The following is an 18,057-nucleotide window of genomic DNA, read 5'->3' as shown; positions in this document are numbered from 1 at the left end:
CTTTTTCATCTTCTTATTTTTCACTATGAAAAAAAAAGGCGCCTCATTTTCTTCTTGGAATGTCACCATTTTCTTTTGGACGAATCTTTTTTTGCCTCTCATCTCATATGGCCATGGAGAAAAGGTGCCTCCTTTTCTCTCAAATTCTGGTTTTAATTGGTTATCAGTACTGAATTTTTGTTCGGGTTTTTGACAGATTGAAACGATAGCAGTGGAAGGCTTTGGATCGATCAAGGTATCCCTCCATATATGTCTTAATTTCTCTAACCCTTTTCATTTCATTTCCTGCTAATTGGCGTGGGTTTTCCTGATTTCCCCCTTTAATGAATTTAGTTTTACTGACCGTAAATTTGATGATCTCTAATATTGTTATTATATTTTGGAAGCAAAGCTTGATGAGGAGAGGGAAAAACTAGAACACCGGGTGTTTCGATCCGAAAAGTAGAAGTTTAAGCGAAACCAAGGAGTAGCAACGGTTATCACTCTCTCAATCTATCATCAGGTTCGAATTAAGCCTGTATGTTTTTATTTCAATTGGCAGCTTTGACTTCTAAAAAGTCTTCATGAAAATGAATACCGACCGTTTGATTAAATTTCTGAAAGAAATTAACCTTTTAAAGGCTTGGTCACAAGTTCAAAAGAAAGAAGGGTGAAAGCCTAAAGTATGTCAGACGAGGGGAAAGTGAAAAATAGACGCGTAGACAAATCATAAGTTCGGTAAAAAGATTGCAAACCTGAGACTCACAAGTTCTTCCAGATGAAATCATCTGCTGTTTCTTCAAAGTCTTATCTCCTTGTACATCACTTGTCTTTCTTGCGTCAGCAGGTTTGTATATCATTTCCTTTTTAATCCTTATTTGTGATAAATCTAGTTGGGCAATTTTGGTTTTGGTTATAGTTTCGAACCATATATTATAATAGTCCATGTAATGAATTTATATGTCTTGAATCTTCAGTGTGATGTTCATACTGTGTAATGAAGAACCATTATGGATGATATTATGCCTTAGGAGTGTTATTGGTCAATTGCATGTTCTAGATATGTGGGGGTATTAACTCGGTTTATCCTTGTACTTGGAAAATAGTTGGATGCTCTGCTGAAGGTGTTGTTATCTCTTTGTAAGTGGTCTTGCTATATGTTTATTGTTTCTTGGAAATTGGAATGAATATATATTGATGGTTTTGACTGCAACATTTTTTTTTGTGGGGAAATGGATAGTACGAGATTAATTAGAGTTTTTGCTGTAGATAAATTGTGAATTGGGAATTGGGAATCTAACGCCAGAGAATGAATTGGTTGATGAGACATTGTAACCAAGTATCCCACATAATTTTCTACATAACCCTGACCAGCCTATTACTCAACATGCAGGGGCTAGCTAAATATTTGGATTGGAGTGCAAATATGATGGAAGAGGAGCAAGACGGAAGCTAAAGACTGCTGAACTTCAACCCAAGAAGGACCGGCTAAAATATTGGACAAACTATGTTCCACCCACCACAAATTCTAAAGCAATTCACGACCAAAACTTCACTGGAAAGGCAAGTGAATTTTTCAAGTATTGCCTTTAACAAGACGTATGTGCATCCTATATTACTACTTATACTTCTTGTCCCTGTTTATATCTTTTGGTTTCCAAGTGGTGGAAGTTGTAAGTGGAGACTGCATCATTGTTGCTGACGATGCTCTCCCATATTGTAGTCCATTAGCAGAACGGCGAGTGAATCTTTTGAGATAAGGTCTCCCAAGATGGGTAATCCTCGTAGAGATGAAAAGCTTGCTCCTTATGCTCGTGAAGCAAGGGAGTTCCTGCGGACATGCCTTATAGGCCGCCAGGTATGCTACTATTTTCTCCATCTAAAATTCCACTATTAACTGTTTTAGTTTCGGTGTACATGTTTCTTTTTTTTAACTTTCTTTCATATTGATTTGCATATTTCAAGTAAATGTTTCATATTCTAGAAAAGTCAGCATGGGTGATGGACCTGTACCTGTACCTGGATTAGCTGATTCTAGAGTTATGGACTTTGGATCCGTCTTCTTGGTCTCTCCATCCAAAGTTGAGGCTGATGAATCAACTCCTACTCCATCTGCATCAATCAGCCAAACACCAAGTGGAAACATTCTTTGAGCCGGTGGTTTCTCGTGGCTTTGGGACCGCCATCGGGCACCGATTTTGAGGAACGCTCAAACTATTATGATGCCCTCCTAGCTGCCGAATCTCGCTCGACTGCTGGGAAGAAAGGGATCCATTCGGCAAAGGATCCTCCAATAATGCACATAACAGATTTGTTAACGGTATGTATGTCTTTTGGTGGAGTCTTTCTATTTACAATAAGATCAGGCTCACTATGCTCACCATGTTTTGGTACAATCTATAATTCTTAGGCATCATCAAAGAAAACCAAAGATTTCTTACCCTTCTTGCAACGGGGTAGGAGACTTCCTGCTATTGTGGAATATGTCCTCAGTGGCCATCGGTTTAAATTGTTGATTCCCAAGGAAACTTGTACCGTTACTTTCTCCTTCTCTGGCGTTAGATTCCCTGGCCGTGGCGAACCTTATTCAGATGAAGCAATTGCTTTTATGAGAAGCAAGATACTGCAGAGGGATGTTGAGGTACGACTTACCTTCTACTTATGTAGATTTCAAATTTGCTCTCCTTGTTGTGTAACTTTTTCCCCTTTCTTGAACAGGTTGAAGTAGAAACTGTTGATAGAACTAGAACCTACTTGGGATCCATGTGGGATCCAAAGACTAACGTGGCTGTAACTCTTCTTGAAGCTGGATTAGCAAAGCTTCAAACCGCCTTTGGTGCCAACAGAATAGCTGATGCTCACCTTCTTGCTCTGGCAGAGCAATCTGCAAAACGAAAAAAATTAAAGGTACTTAAAAGGTACTTAAACTGTTTACATTAGAATATGGCCTTGAATCCTCCTTGCAGTAGTCTGCTCCTTTTCTTTACTAGTTTATTTTGTGCAAGGGCTGTTTTGTATTCATCCAAATGGCTAGGCAGGGTTAGGCAGACTATCACCAAGTTTTTGATAAGGGAATTGCATCCTAAAATAGGTTATGCTTTCTCCCTCTCTGGCGTTAGATGCCCTAGCCGTTGCTGTAGATAAATTGGGAAATGGATAGTACGAGATTGTCATTGTGATTTTTTTTTGTGAACTATACCATTATTGGTTTTCTTTTCGCGACTAAAAAAAATACATATTATGACACATGCTTTCCATTTATCTTGTCTTTTCACTACTAAAAAAAACCTATATGCTTAGTGTAGCCTGATTAGTTATTATTTATATCCCCGATTAGTCTTGGACATAGTAGTTAGCATAGCTAAGGAGGATGAATAGGGAGGGTTTTAGGTTGGGAGGTGCGAGCTTTAGTCTGAAATTTGCAGTATTTGGATGATCTTAGTCTTCTTAAGTGGGGTTCTTGCAAAACTTTTATTTCTTCAAGCGCTAGTTGCTTTGAGGCGATCTCTAGGCCTAGAGTTAACTTGCCTAGGATCAAGTTTATGGTTCTAGTGACACAAGCAACTATGAACAGTATTTTGAAAAATGTATATGAGCCTCAAGGAAGTCTGTCTCTGTGAGGCATGAGATGAGCGTCAGAGGTGCTTGAGGGTTAGGATATCTCTTCTTTTCCCTATTTATCTATTGGGGGTTGAAGTGTCGAAAAGAATAATTAGTGGAGGTAATGTTTTTGGGATGATTGTGGGTTCTAAAGTTGGTTAGGAGCAAGTTTTAGTTTCTCATTTGCAGTATGCATACGGATGCCGTCTAGGTAATTTTTAGTTGTGATTCCACTTTCCGCAAAACTTGGGTTTCTTCATGGATCTTTTTGTTGTTTTGAGAGGTCTCTAGGTTTAAGAGTTAAAATGGATACCTTGGTGGCTACTGTCTTGGGCAGAGTAGTTACAGTTAGGGCTGTCAATGGGTTTCGATAACCCGATAACCGATCCGAACCAAACCAATAAAAAACGGTTTGGGTTTTGATAATTTAGTTTGCCTTCTACCGACCCGAACCGATAAAATATTGGTTTGGTTTGGGTTTGCCCTCCACCGAACTGATATGAACCCGAACCGATAAGATAGCATTTTAGTAATATTTATGATTAATTTTGTATATGTTTATCAATTGTGTGGTTAAAATTAATTTAAAATTTAATTGATTTTATAGTTTTCGGTTTGGGTCGGTTTGGGTTCAATTTGCAATATATCTTATCGGTTCGGTTCGGTTTCGGATTAAACATAATATTATCGGTTCAGTTTGGTTTCGGGTTCCCAATTTTCTTATCAGTTCGGGTTCGGATTTTCCAAAACCCGACCCAAACCGATCCATTGACAGCCCTAGTTACAATAGCTAATGCTCTTAGGATGGATGTTGTAACTTTAACCCCAAATTGTCAAAAATTTTATCGATTGTCTGTGCATGGTTTGTTCTAGTTACCAATACTAATCAGTTCATTCATATTAGCATGAAGTTTTTCCACCAGACATTTCGAATTATGTAGAACACAGATTCAACACCATCAATGCATCTCTCCATAGGTCTAATTTCTTACATTGTTTTTTTTGCTTGGTAATTTCTTACGTTCTTTACTTTGCATATTAGGTAAAGGGTTATTTGTGTATGCAGATAAGATATCCTATAGTGGTGTACGTTTGGGGCTTAACCAACATGATTCTGATATGTCATAGTAGCGTTGATTGTATCTCTTTCATTTAGTAGTTATATGATTATATTTTTAGTTTACTTATTAAACAAACTAACACATTCTTCTTCATATTGTTTTTTAGGTTATAAGTGAGATATCATGGTTGTAACGTCCGTATTTAAAATACATATTTATTTATTTATTAATTAATTTAATTATTTATTTAAAATTCGCTTGATTAGATTTGGGATATGTGGGCCTAATTTCTGGGCCCGAGTCTGTGTTGGGCTTAGGTTTCAAACCAAAGGAAAAAAAAATAGGGTTTTGAGATTTAAAATAAAATAAAAATGGAGGTGGAGATAAAAGCTTGATTGCTAGAGCGTTGGAGCGCGACAATTTGGACGATGAAGGATTCGTCGAGTTTTAATACAAGTGAGTAGTTAGTTTTTCTACTTCACGTGTATACGGAAACATTCTTAATGTTCAATGTTTTCACTCATTTTTACTGTTCGTTCTTCCTCGTCCTATGTCGTTATTGTTAAACTGATTTCTTTTATATATGGTTCGTAGTTCTTTATTATTGAAAAAAAAGTTATTGTGCTGGCGAAGCTCGAAGAAGCGTTAATGGCAGCGCAAGACAGAGAGATCGTCTTTGTATTGTGTTTAATATATGGTGTGTTAGTTGGATATAATATTGGTTGTTAAGGTTGGATTTGGGTGCTATCGGGATTGAAGTTTGGTGGGGGCTGTCGAAGCTGTGAAACAGGTTTTTCCTGGCGTTGCCAGCCCGAATTAATGGGGGTTGAACTCTTATTGCCGTGGTTAAGATGGATTTAGGCTTGGTACATTGTTAGGGAGCTGTTCAAGCTCTGAAGGGCGTCAATGGCGTCGCCCAGTGAAAGGAACGGAATCTCTGTTTGGTTGTGATGTTACATTGTTGTATTGTGATATGGGATTGGTTGATAGGGGATTGGTGGTGGTGGAAGGTTGAGTGTTGTTTAGAGCTGGAATGAGGCGTTAATGGCGGCGCGATTTGGCAGGAATTCGCGCTGGTGCGCTGGTGAGGGGGAGAGGAAATCAAGTTTTTCATGTATTAAAGTCTTAGGGGTTTTCATTGGGAGTCCAACCGCTGGGTTGAAAAGGGGGGAGGAGGAGAGTTGGTGGCCGGAAAAATTTGGGCTGGTGGTGGAGAAGAAGCTGGAGAAGACGACCTGTTGGGGTTGGGGTTGGGGTTGGGGTTGGGGCTTGGGCCTTAGGTGGTTTAGTTGCTGGGCCGAAATCTAATATTAGTTGTTGGGCCGGATTCATTCCTATTGTTTTGGGCCTAAACATGAGTTAGTGGTTGGGCCAGATTCTATTATTTAGTTTTGGGCCAGTTCAGTTTAGTTTTGGGCCAGTTCAGTTTAAGTTTTTGGGCCAGTTTCATTTATTTTGTTTGGGCCAGTTCTATTTTTGTTTGGACCAGTCCATATGACTTAAAAATGGGTCCAATTGGGTCTTTAAATGTTTGGACTTTCTGGTTTTGGTTTTGGGCTTTGATGTGGACTTTTGATTGTTTAATTGTGCTACGTTTTATATTGTACATTGTATGAATTAATCTAATGATAGAATATTGCGAAAGCCTGTATAAATTGGTTTGTCATTATCTAATAAGAAAGATTTGGCGTTGATATTGTGTATTTTAACACGTGTCGAGATAGAAATCTTAGGAGACATAATATTCCTAAAACGCTATAAAAATGTTAGGCGGTACATTTGGAGAAATTGTAACATTAAGTGGTGTGTGGAAATTGTTGTTATGTTAAATGATATCATATGTTAGGATATCTATTAAATGCAATATCTTTGAGAAATGGATATAAACGCTCTATTATTATATATGTGAGATGCTACTATGAGGTAGTATAGTATGTGTGGATATTTTCCCACGAGATTGTGGTTTAGTACAATAATATATTGGCACATGAAAGAATGAAAGTTGTTATGAGATGTATTGAGATAATTCTAAATATATTTGGCTTAGTGCAATAATGTATTTGACATGTACGGGATATAGTGAAATGATTATTCTGAGATATAAAGGTATGACACTTAAATAAATTACGTAACGAAAATCCTAGAACCTAGCTACCACAACTCATGTGATTTGGCCCTAGTGATGGGCTTATGTGATATGATTGGCCCTTCTGGCGTTTCAGTGAATCTGAATGGCCCTTCGGGCATAAGTAATTTGATTGGCCCTTCTGGCGTTTCCGTGAATCTGAATGGCCCTTCTGGCGTAGCAGAATAGTGGCTTGATTATTCTGTTCGCAAAAACTAGAACGAGACGCGCGATATTTTATGCCGAATAGTGGCAGTACTTACATAATGACTTTCGTGTGAGGGTTACCTGGTGTGCGGCATCCCGCTCAGGGTAGCTACGCACGGAGTGGTTCATTATGTGAGGGGAGGCATGTGGATGTACATGTTCGGTGTTGAGAAGCGATTGTGGTAGCCAGGGAAACTAGGTAAGACATAGATACGACGTGATTTTAGGGACACGCAAAGAAAGCCTTAAATAATATAATTAAGGTAATATGTTGGTTAATGATTTATCTTTAAAATTTATGATGGTATAGAGTTTTGCAGAAGGGTGGGTCAAACTAATTACTTGTGCAGAAACGACCCACTCTGTAATTGAGCAGGAAATGCGGTAAGTATAGAATATGCTTGGCTGGTTATTAGTTTAGTTAGAACCTAAGGCATCTCAGTGGAGGAACTAAATGTCTTTTTATTATGCGTATGGTTTGTTGTGTGGTTAATGGGAAGTTAAGGCACCTCAGTGGAGGAACTAACTACCTTGCATGTTGTATGTACATATCGATATGATTATTTTTATTATTGGAAGCTAAGGCGCCTCAGTCGAGGAACTACTTGCCTTAATTATGGTACTTAAGGATGTTGTATTATTCGTTGGAGGTTAAGGCACCTCGGTGGAGGAACTAACTGCCTTATTTATTGTGTAAATATAAGTATAAGTATATGTTGTATTTTAGGGCTACTCACACCAGCATTGTTTATAATGCTGACCCGATTTGCATGTTTGCTTATTGGATGTGTTCATTAAATGAACATAGTTGATAAGTCTTGACAGATTTAATGTTGAAAAAGGTTGGTTGCTACTTGTGGTTTGCGTTAGCGTCGCATTTCAAGATAGATTTTGTTTTCCTTTGAGGTGAAATAGATTTTCAGTTGAGACAATGTTATTTGTATTTTCATTTGAAATTTTAAATAAAGAGTTATTGGAAAGAGATTTGTAACCTAATCTTATTTGTGAATGTTTGTAACGAAGAGGACTTTTGTTTATTTTAAATTTTTTATTGGTTTTTAATTATCCGCGTATTTAAACTGATTATGGGTTTTTAGGAGTTGAGAGTGCATCACACCTCGAAAATCGAAGAGTCGAGAACAAATATTGTTTTTCTGAATTCTGTCGAAATTCAGGGTGTGACAATGGTAGCTCGATTAAGTTTGCTTGAGATGGGTCGGTTGATTAGCAATTTGTTGGATGAGTTATGTAAATTGCATTATATTGTTGGATTATGACTTGATTTTGAATCAAGTGTTTGAGTTATTTAATTTTTTTTTCGTGAATAAATCATGTAATATGAACAAGTTCTTGGAATGATTTATATTGGTAATAAAAGTATGATTCTTGTTTCCGTAATGGACTTGAGTTGTCAAGGTGTATGAATGCATTGGGTTTACAGGAATTTCAAATTTATATGAATTTTCAGATTCATAGGAAAAAACAGAGAGAGTTATGACGGCTTCCAAAGAACTGTCATGTGGCATACCAATTCTTGACAGTTCTTAGTGTTAATTTCTTGACGCTTTTGTTTCTCAGGGTGACACTTAAATAAAAACAGTAATAAATGAAGGTTTAGTTCTTGACACTTTTTCTAATAAACTATGACAGTTAAGTAAAACATGTGACGTTTATAAATGAATTTTTTTCATATTCAGTTCGAGCTTTGATGTCAGCTTCTCCAAAACCGTCATCAACTTTATGACGTTTTTTGTTAACTTTTATGACGGGCTCTATAATGATTGTTGTTGTTTAAACGAAAAAATGTCATTAAACCTGTTTCATGATGGCTAAAAGCCGTAATCACAAGTCATTTTTTTAGTAGTGTCTCCACCTCGATGAGGTTTTAACACATAAAACTGAGCCGAACACATCCAGCAAGAACACATCCAGTAGGAACACATCCAACAAGGAAGACTCACAGTCAACTGTCTCGAAGGGCCATGCCCACAAAGGGCTCTTTCAAGCATGTAGGATTCGGAGCAAGTCCAAGCAGTGTTAGAACTTAACTCCGGTGACAACCTTTATCAACATATCAGTAGGATTGTCATGGGTGTCCACTTTCTCAAGGGCTACATCACCATCCTAAATGACATCCCTTATAAAGTGATAACAGATATCAATATGCTTGGTCCGAGCATGATGAACCTTGTTCTTCGCCAAATAAATAGCACTCTGACTATCACAATACAAAGCACTATTGTTCTGCTCAATACCCATATCATCTAGAAGACCTTGAAACCATAATGCCTCTTTCACTGCCTTTACCACTGCCATATACTCTGCCTCAGTAGTAGATAGAGCAACTGTAGCCTGTAGCATAGACCTCCAACTAACCGGTGCACCATACATCATAAACACATAACCAGTAGTCGATCGTCATCTATCTAGATCACTTGCATAATCTGAATCCACATACCCACTGACATAACAAGTGCCTCCACCATAAACTAATCCCACATCCAAGGTACCCTTCAAGTATCTTAGTACCCATTTCACTGCCTCCTAATGCTGCTTCCCAGGATTTGCCATATACCTGCTTACAACACTAACTGCCTGGGAAATGTTTGGGCGTGTGTACACCATTAGCATACATCAAACTGCCCACGACACTTGCATAAGGAACATTAGCCATATGCTTTTGTTCCTCTACCGAACTAGGAGAGAACTTCGCTGAAAACCTAAAATGCCCAACCAAAGGAGTAGAAACTGACTTTGCATTCTCCATACCAAAACGAGAAATTACTTTTTGAAGGTATTTCTTCTGAGATACAACTATCTGTCATTTCTTCCTATCTCTATCAATCTCCATGCCCAATATCTTCTTGACTCCACCTAAGTCTTTCATCTCAAACTCAGAACTAAGTTGAGATTTCAACTTATCTATCTCCACCATGCTTTTGGAAGCAATAAGCATGTCATCCACATAAAGCTGGAGATAGATAAAGTAATTACCATGAAGTCTACGAAAGTGAACACAACAGTCATACTTACTTCGGGCGTACTCATGTTGCATCATGAATGTGTCAAAGCGCTTGTACCATTGCCTGGGCGATTGCTTTAACCCATACAGTGACCGATTCAATTTACATACATGATCTTCTTTCTCAACAACAACAAACCCTTCAGGTTGTCTCATATAGATCTCTTCCTCCAAGTCCCCATACAAGAAAGCAGTTTTAACATCAAGTTGCTCTAACTCCACGAATGGAAGTATGTTTGACCACCAGGGAAAATACCTCATTGTAGTCGACTCCTTTCTTCTGTGAGAAACCCTTTGCTACTACTCTTGCCTTGTACCCAGTACTGTCGGACTCATGAAGGATCTCTTTCTTTCTAAACACCCATTTACTGCCGATAGTCTTTTTGCCCTTTGGCAATAAAACTAGGTCCCATGTGTGATTTTTATCAAGAGACTCCATCTCTTCTTGCATAACAAACAACCAATCTCTATAATGAACATCTCTAACAGCTTCCTTGAAGCTATCGGGATCATCATCTTCGATATTCAGTGCATATGCCACTAAATCTACCTGACCATAGTGTTTCACCGGCTTCTCGTGCCCATACTTGTGCACTTCTTTAACTTGTCTCTTTGGCCTAGGGTCAACCAATACAAGTTGTGGATGCTCTTACTCTTCTTCCTGTTGCTGTGTGGTTTCATGATTTGGTACCTCATCATGAACCAACCAGTCATCTCACATCGCATAACTCAAGCTCGCTGGCTTGAACTTCTATGACTCACCATTCTCGCCCGACTCCTTCCGAACTTCGAAAAGATAATACGGAAGTCTCATCAAAGGTAACATCTCTGCTAACTAGGAACTTGTGGTCTTCTAGAAACCACAATTTGTATCCCTTTACCCCATTTGCGAAGCCTAAGAATATGACTTTCTTAGCTATAGAATCTAGCTTGCTCTCCCTCACATAGTAGTAAGCAGTCGATCCAAACACTCGCAAAATACTATAATCAGCTGGGTTACCTGACCATACCTCATAAGGTGTCCTGCAATCTATAGCTGGAACTAGTGACCTATTATACAGTTAACACGCCATGGACACTGCATCTACCCAATATTCTTTGCTTAGACTGGCATTAGACAACAAACATCTCGCTATTTCAAGTTAAGTTATATTCATCCTCTTTGCCATTCCATTTTGCTGAGGTGTGCCCCTGACTGTCCAGTGTCTCGCAATTTCCTGTTGCGCACAAAACTCTTAGAAAGGCTCATAGGTATACTCAGTACCATTGTCAGACCGTAGTGTCTTTACCTTCTTATCTGTGCGATTCTCAACCCTTGCCTTCCATTTCTTAAATGTCTTAAACACTTCATCTTTCGTTTTCATCATATACACCCACACATATCGAGTATGATCATCAATATATGAGACATAATAGCGGTTACCTCCCTTTGAAGCCACTCTGGAGGGTCCCCAAACATCCGTATGCACATAGTCAAGGATGCCTGTTGTCGTGTGCTTGCTTGACTTGAACTTGACTCTACACTGCTTCCCATAGACGCAATGCTCACAGAACCCCATACTTGGCTTCTTCAAGTCTTTCAAGAACCCTCGTTTGCATAACTCAGACAAACCCTTTTCACTTATATGCCCTAGTCGTATATGCCACATCTTAGTGCACTCAGAATCATCACTACATGCACCCACTGTTATATCACCTATCACCATACTACCCATCAATGTATACAAGGTTCCATGTCTTTGACCCTTCATAACTGTTAAAGAGCCACCGACAATATTTAGGACTCCACCTTCGCCCACAAACTTGTGGCCTTTGGAATCCAAGGTACCAAGAGAAATAAGGTTTTTCTTTAGCTCAGGAACATGCCTCACATCAGTTAAAGTCCTCACTATACCATCATGCATCTTGACCCGTATAGTTCCAATTCCTACCGTCTTACAAGCAACGTCATTACCCATCAAAGCAGAATCACCATTAATGCTCTAATAAGAAGTAAACCACTTTCTATTCGGGCACATATGGTAGGAACATCCGGAATCAAGAATCCACCTTTCAGTCATATAGTCTTGTGTGGACACACAGAGACTTAACTCGTCCCCTTCAGAGCTTGAAGCATAACTTGCCTCAATTTTTGGCATACCTTTCTTCTTATCATCTCTCTTGTTCTCTTTCTTCGGGTGAGGACAATTACTTGCGTAATGTCCTTTTTCATCGCAATTGTAGCACTTCACATGTGTCAAAGGCTTATTTGACTTAGACCTAGACTTCTCATTGCTTGTAGAAGCCTTTTCATGCGACCTTCCTCTTGCCACTAACCCTTGACCTGCATCATTGCTATTCTCTACACGTGTCTTCTTCATCAACTCATAAGAAAGAAGTACACTCTGAACTTCATCAAGATCAATGTCTTCTCTGTTCATAAATGTAGTCATTAAATGCTCATAGCTTTCTGGTAAGGAGAATATTAAACATGTCGCTTGATCCTCATCGTTCATCTTCATGCCAACATTCAAATAATCCGCTAGACGTCGACGGAACTCACTAACGTGCTCTTGCATCATTGAACCATCGACCATCATGTACCGATAAAGACATTTCTTAAGGTACATCTTGTTTGTCATGCTCTTGGTCATATACATAGACTCTAGTTTGAGCCAAATACCGGCAGCGGTATTTTCTCCCATCACACTATGCATGACCTCATTAGCAAGACACAACTGGATTGATGAACAAGCCTGAAGATCGAACTCTTTCCAATCATCATTACTCATACTCGCAGCTTTTGAGTTAATCCACTTTAAAGTCTTATGCAAACCTTGTTGGATAAGGATGCCCCTAACTTGGATCCTCCAAATCCAAAAATTATTCTTCTTATTAAACTTCTCTACTTCAAACTTAGCATTTGACATCTTGGGAGCCATCTTTCAAGTTATACATAATAACCGGAAAAATAATATCACTTCGGAATTTAATCAAACACCTTGTCTACACAAATTTCGAGCACTATGGTTCTCTACCAAAACTCAAAATCCTAGGTCGTAAACCAACGCTCCGATACCATTTGTTATGAATGGTACAATGCGGAAACAACATTACCCATAATAAATAGATCAATCATTCTCATTAGACAAGACTTCAACACCCTCCAAAGTAATCCCAACACTTCTCAATATCAAATAAACAAGTATCTAAAGTAAAACAATTAATGTAAAAGGAAGAACAAACCAACAAGATGAGATATATCGCGGTTCGGCAATTTGCCTACATCCACACTGCGAGTTCCAAGTTTTACTCGATGTCCGGAGTAACAGATTACAAATCTCCCAATTCACTCACAAAGAATGAACACTCAACTCATACATAATTGCTCTCTTATAATCTCTCTCTTTCTTGGTTTTGGTTAAGTTAGGTTTCTACAGAAAAAACCTATATTTATACTATTTCAGAAAGCTTCCGAAATAAGTCAAATTCGTGCTGAAATACGGTGGAGCACGGGTCGCGCCCTCAACTAGGCAAAGTCGAGTGCGGGTCGCGCCTTGGTCGTGCCAAAAGTAGTGGAGGTTGCCAAAGGCATGAGCGCGGGTCGCGCCCTTCACACCAGAGAGAAAAAACACCCTTTTTCTCTACAATACTCTATGTGAGCACTTTGCAGGTTGCTTTCCACAAAACTATGAATCAGTGAGTGCTAATGTAATCATCAAGTTCCAAGCTGGTACCAGACCTTCCAATGGATTTTCTCTTGAAACTATTCTTCTAGCAACATATAATGAACAGAGGAATAAGGTAGGTGTATTGATAAGAGTTAATCCACTTTTTGAGCTGAACTTATGTTTATGTAACTTAGTCAGAAGTCAGGACAAGAAGAATTGAATTGTATGCAAGTTTTTATACCTTCCCAAGTATCTTTTCATGGTATAACAAGAGCTGAATATTTTAAAAGCAAATATTAGTATATACCAGATGGTAAGTGGATTTTCGTGGGTGAGGGATAGATTCCTTCGTGAAACAATCAGGTGGTTGATTACTCAATCTTAAACCTGCCACTTATGTTGCAGTCATATGGAAACCTGATACTGTCAAATGGAACTGCTATGACAACTTCAAAGCAACTGTACTTCTCACTGTACATGAGAGCGGCTATCATATAGCTTGAGGAATGACCAATTTTTCAGCTTAGTATTCGGTCTGTTCAGGTATATATTTATGAATACCATAATCATAAGTAAACCATTTTGATTGTCATGTTACTAGGTATATATTTGCGAATACCGTAATTAGAAGTAAACCATTTTGATTGTCTTGTTACTTCTTGTTAGGAAATAATTATTCCTCGATTTTAAACATGCATGCTAATCTATTTTTTATCAAAAATGAATTAAAAGAAAAATACCTTCAAAGCTGAAATTAAATATAGACAATAAAGAAAAGCTTTCCAAAACTGAATCCATGAAATAAGTAGAAGTATTATCTACACAACACACCACAAAATATTTTTGTTTTTCTCCTACTTTTAGTTGTACTCTTCCCGTAAATACTAATGATCCCTTTCACTGAAATGTCATTCTCTAGAGAAACTTTGAGAATGCATATGTGTATGTAGTGGGATCCACATAGGATTCCAAGTCTTATCTCAAAGAAGTCAAGTCTTTGTCATATAAATACTTGTACTTGAATTGATATACTAAAATATTTTTAATATATATCTCTTTAATATGGAAAATGTCCATTAACAAATCTATATTAACAATAAAGCCCATGAAATTATCAAGAAAGTCATTCCCTACTATTATTTAAATCTAAGGCTCCCATTTCACTTATATTCACAATTAGACCATTGGAAATTTATTCTTCACTGTCACACCTATGTCTAATTGACCTAATGTGATTTTCAACATTAATTGAGTACTAAGAAACTACTTTTTATACCGGCCAGGTTTTTGCTCAAATAATTATGTCACAATTTCGTAATACATAACTCCATAAAGTGGTGGATCCTTTATTGGAACTAGCATTCTGGGCACGCTCGATAAGCGTGAAACCTATTCTAGCATGCGATGCGCCTGTTGTTTTTCATACTTATTTTATGTTACCTATCCGAAACCAAAATCAATCGGGTTATTAAAAAACTCCGATTCCAAAATTCAAATTTGAATCGATCATTAAAAATTTAAATTCTCAACCCGATTTGTTGCTCTAGATGTAAGGAGGTCCCACTAACCATAATTCGCAATTTGGTGAATTATTCGTTTAATTCGGAAAACATTTAAAAAGGTCGTATTTTTCAATGATACAAAATAATTCATTAATTCGGCAAGAAATCATTAATTCGCAAATTTTTCGTATTGTCACCATAAGTTTGCTGAGTATATTGTCAAAGTTTATCGTCTTTTTTTTATTTTTAGCTTCGTATTATACTTGAATTACTTACGAACCCGAACTTTTGCCGTTTCCATTTTTTTTAATCCGAATTGAAAAAACTAATTCTTATCGAAGCTCGAATTTTATTCGAATATTTTTCGTATCGAATTTTTGTTGTATTACAAATTGCTTACTATGCCACTAACCCACTAATTTAGACTAAATATGTTAAATTTGTCAGGAAAAAAAAATACTTGCAGCGCAGCTTGTTGCATGCTTGTCCTAATTTTTTTTGTAAAATTCGTTATCAGTATCAATAAAATTTCTACTTAAATATAATAATAATAATAATAATAATAATAATAATAATAATAATAATAATTTCTGAAAATTTGTCTGGAATTTCTGATGAAATTGTCAAAATTTCAGATGGAATGGTCGAAAGTTCGGATGGCATAGGTTGTGGCATGGGTTGCAATAATAGTGTGAAACTTTGTCCGGAATTTCCGATGAAATTATCGAAATTTCGGATGGCATGGGTTGTAATAATAGTGTTTGGCGAGGGCAAAATCGAAAAAACAAAAAAACGACGAATTAATTCTACTATAAAGGATAGAGATTCATGATTCAAGACATTGTACATTCATTACCCAAAACGTCGAGTCTAGTCTATAAATAGACATTACTTTTTAACATCTCAATTTAATAAATTTGAGACACGATGAATTTTCACAATTCCTTAAGTCTAGTGAATAATTGGTAGAGTGTAACAGTGAGTTTTCAGTATGTTCTCATTTCGATCCGATCCCCTCAGTATCAGTCACATGTTATTATACCAATATGCAAACTTAAAGTCATACTCAAATGATTGAGATATCATTATCCTATCATATAATAGTTATATATATATATATATTACAATCGTATAAGTAAAGCATCCGAGTTTACCTCTAACTGTGAGCATTCTATGTAAATAGATACAATCAAATCTTCTACATATGACTCTTCATATGCTTGATTGTTCTAGCTAATTCTATTACCTATGGAACTTATGGTTTCATTATATGATATTAATTCATCCATATGCATAATAATAAGATTTATGTATAAATAAAAACATCATCATGTATAATCAATAAATGTTCATTGGCTTTGTAATTAAAAGCCAAACATCCCAACACTTCTAACTAAATCTCCTTCTTAACAATTTAATGATGGGTTAACTAGTATTCCCCCAAAAAAAATCAAATTGGGTTGACCATGTTTTTTTGTGTGTATTTGGGGGGAGACCCTAATTTCCCATATAGTGGGGGGAATCCTAATTAGCTCATGTAGGTGGGTAATGTTTGTTAACCCCTTTAATGATACAAAATTGCAAATTGATCAAACCAAATTTCTCGGTGTTGTAGATGGGGTTGAGCTTTATATTTCAAATGCTTGAAAATCTTTGTTGAAACATGCGAGCCACCAGACACCTTCAGCTCACCTACCAAAATAAGGCACTGAAAATGTGCCCATATTTGGAACCAACTCCGCTCATCGATCTCATTGTAGTGCATCTTTTGTTTAATTCGAACAATATGGAGTAGGGGTTGGTTAAATGATAGTGATCCTTGTGGTAATTTCCGGCCTCGTTGTTTTGTTGTTGTTGTCATAGTAATAAGAAAGCAACCACCACCATCTGCATTTAGCAGCTATTCTGGGACCTGGATATTAATCTGTATGTGAGAGATAACATCAGCTAATCGGTTTCATTGTAGATACGTACTCTCGATGTATAAATGTTTCATTGTTATTTAGTGATGCTAGTTACGTCAATTCTGTAATCAAATTTCTAACGAAATGGCACTGCCTATGTTTTTGTATTGCCCTTGTGCCTTTTGTTTGTGTTGTAGGTTTCATGAGCCTTGGTACGTGATTTTGTTTGCAAGCAAATGTTTCAGTTTTCCTATATTACTATATATATGATCATAAGATCCTCAAGTATTCAACGTTGAAAGGATGTGTTTAGCCTCTGCAAATAAAGCAAAGTCTGGATCTTGCCGTCAGACTCGTAGTTGACTCAAATGTTCTTGGCTTCAATAAGAGTCTTGTTCTAATATTTGTGCATCACCAGTGACTAGAATACTGTAAAATGAATGAGTTCACTTTATACTGGAAATACTTCAAAAATCAATTAAAATCACGAAATAATTAAATTTGACCGACGTTAGGAGATCTTTTTGGGATTAAAGGGGCGTGAAAAAAATTTGGGTGTCCGCTGCCAAAAAATAGTGCCTGTCACACTTTCTTCACTCCAATTTTTCCTCTTCTTCCTCTCGCTCCACCCAAATTAATATAATCCCTCCAAAACGAAATCCATGTCGAAATTCTCCTCATTCCAAGCTTTAACCAACTCAAATAATTCCTCCATCAACAATTCCCCATAACCCCCCCCCCCCCAATTAACTTTCCAAAAAAGTATTTAATCACTTTTGTCAATCCGCCAACAATGAATTCTTCCATCTCCATTAACGACCAGTAAAAGCTTCGCTTCTATATAACCTAACGAGTCTCCCCAATTAACGTCAATCGCACCGCATTGCGGTATACTAGTAAAATTTACTCCTGTAAAATTCATCTGGAATTTGTTCAACTCAAATTACTGGAATTGAATAAGATGTATTCAGAAGGGAAGTAAATTAGAGGAGTTGAGTTTGTTTCCT

The 18,057-nt window shown here is 37.3% G+C and overlaps 1 pseudogene across 1 annotated transcript; it reads left to right on the top strand.

Moving 5' to 3' along the window:
• The first annotated feature begins 1,818 nt into the window (after nt 1-1,818).
• LOC147518318 (ribonuclease TUDOR 1-like) lies at nt 1,819-2,919 on the top strand (annotated as a pseudogene). The gene is made up of 4 exons (XR_015213113.1): nt 1,819-1,837; nt 1,945-2,299; nt 2,390-2,620; nt 2,698-2,919. The product of XR_015213113.1 is annotated as a ribonuclease TUDOR 1-like (transcript).
• Nucleotides 2,920-18,057: the final 15,138 nt, after the last annotated feature.

This window comes from Coptis chinensis, chromosome 2 (genome assembly GCF_015680905.1).
Source record: "Coptis chinensis isolate HL-2020 chromosome 2, ASM1568090v1, whole genome shotgun sequence".
NCBI classification, from domain to species: domain Eukaryota; kingdom Viridiplantae; phylum Streptophyta; class Magnoliopsida; order Ranunculales; family Ranunculaceae; genus Coptis; species Coptis chinensis.
The sequence above is the reverse complement of the archived record's forward strand: the minus strand, read 5'-3'. Positions and strand labels throughout refer to the sequence as shown.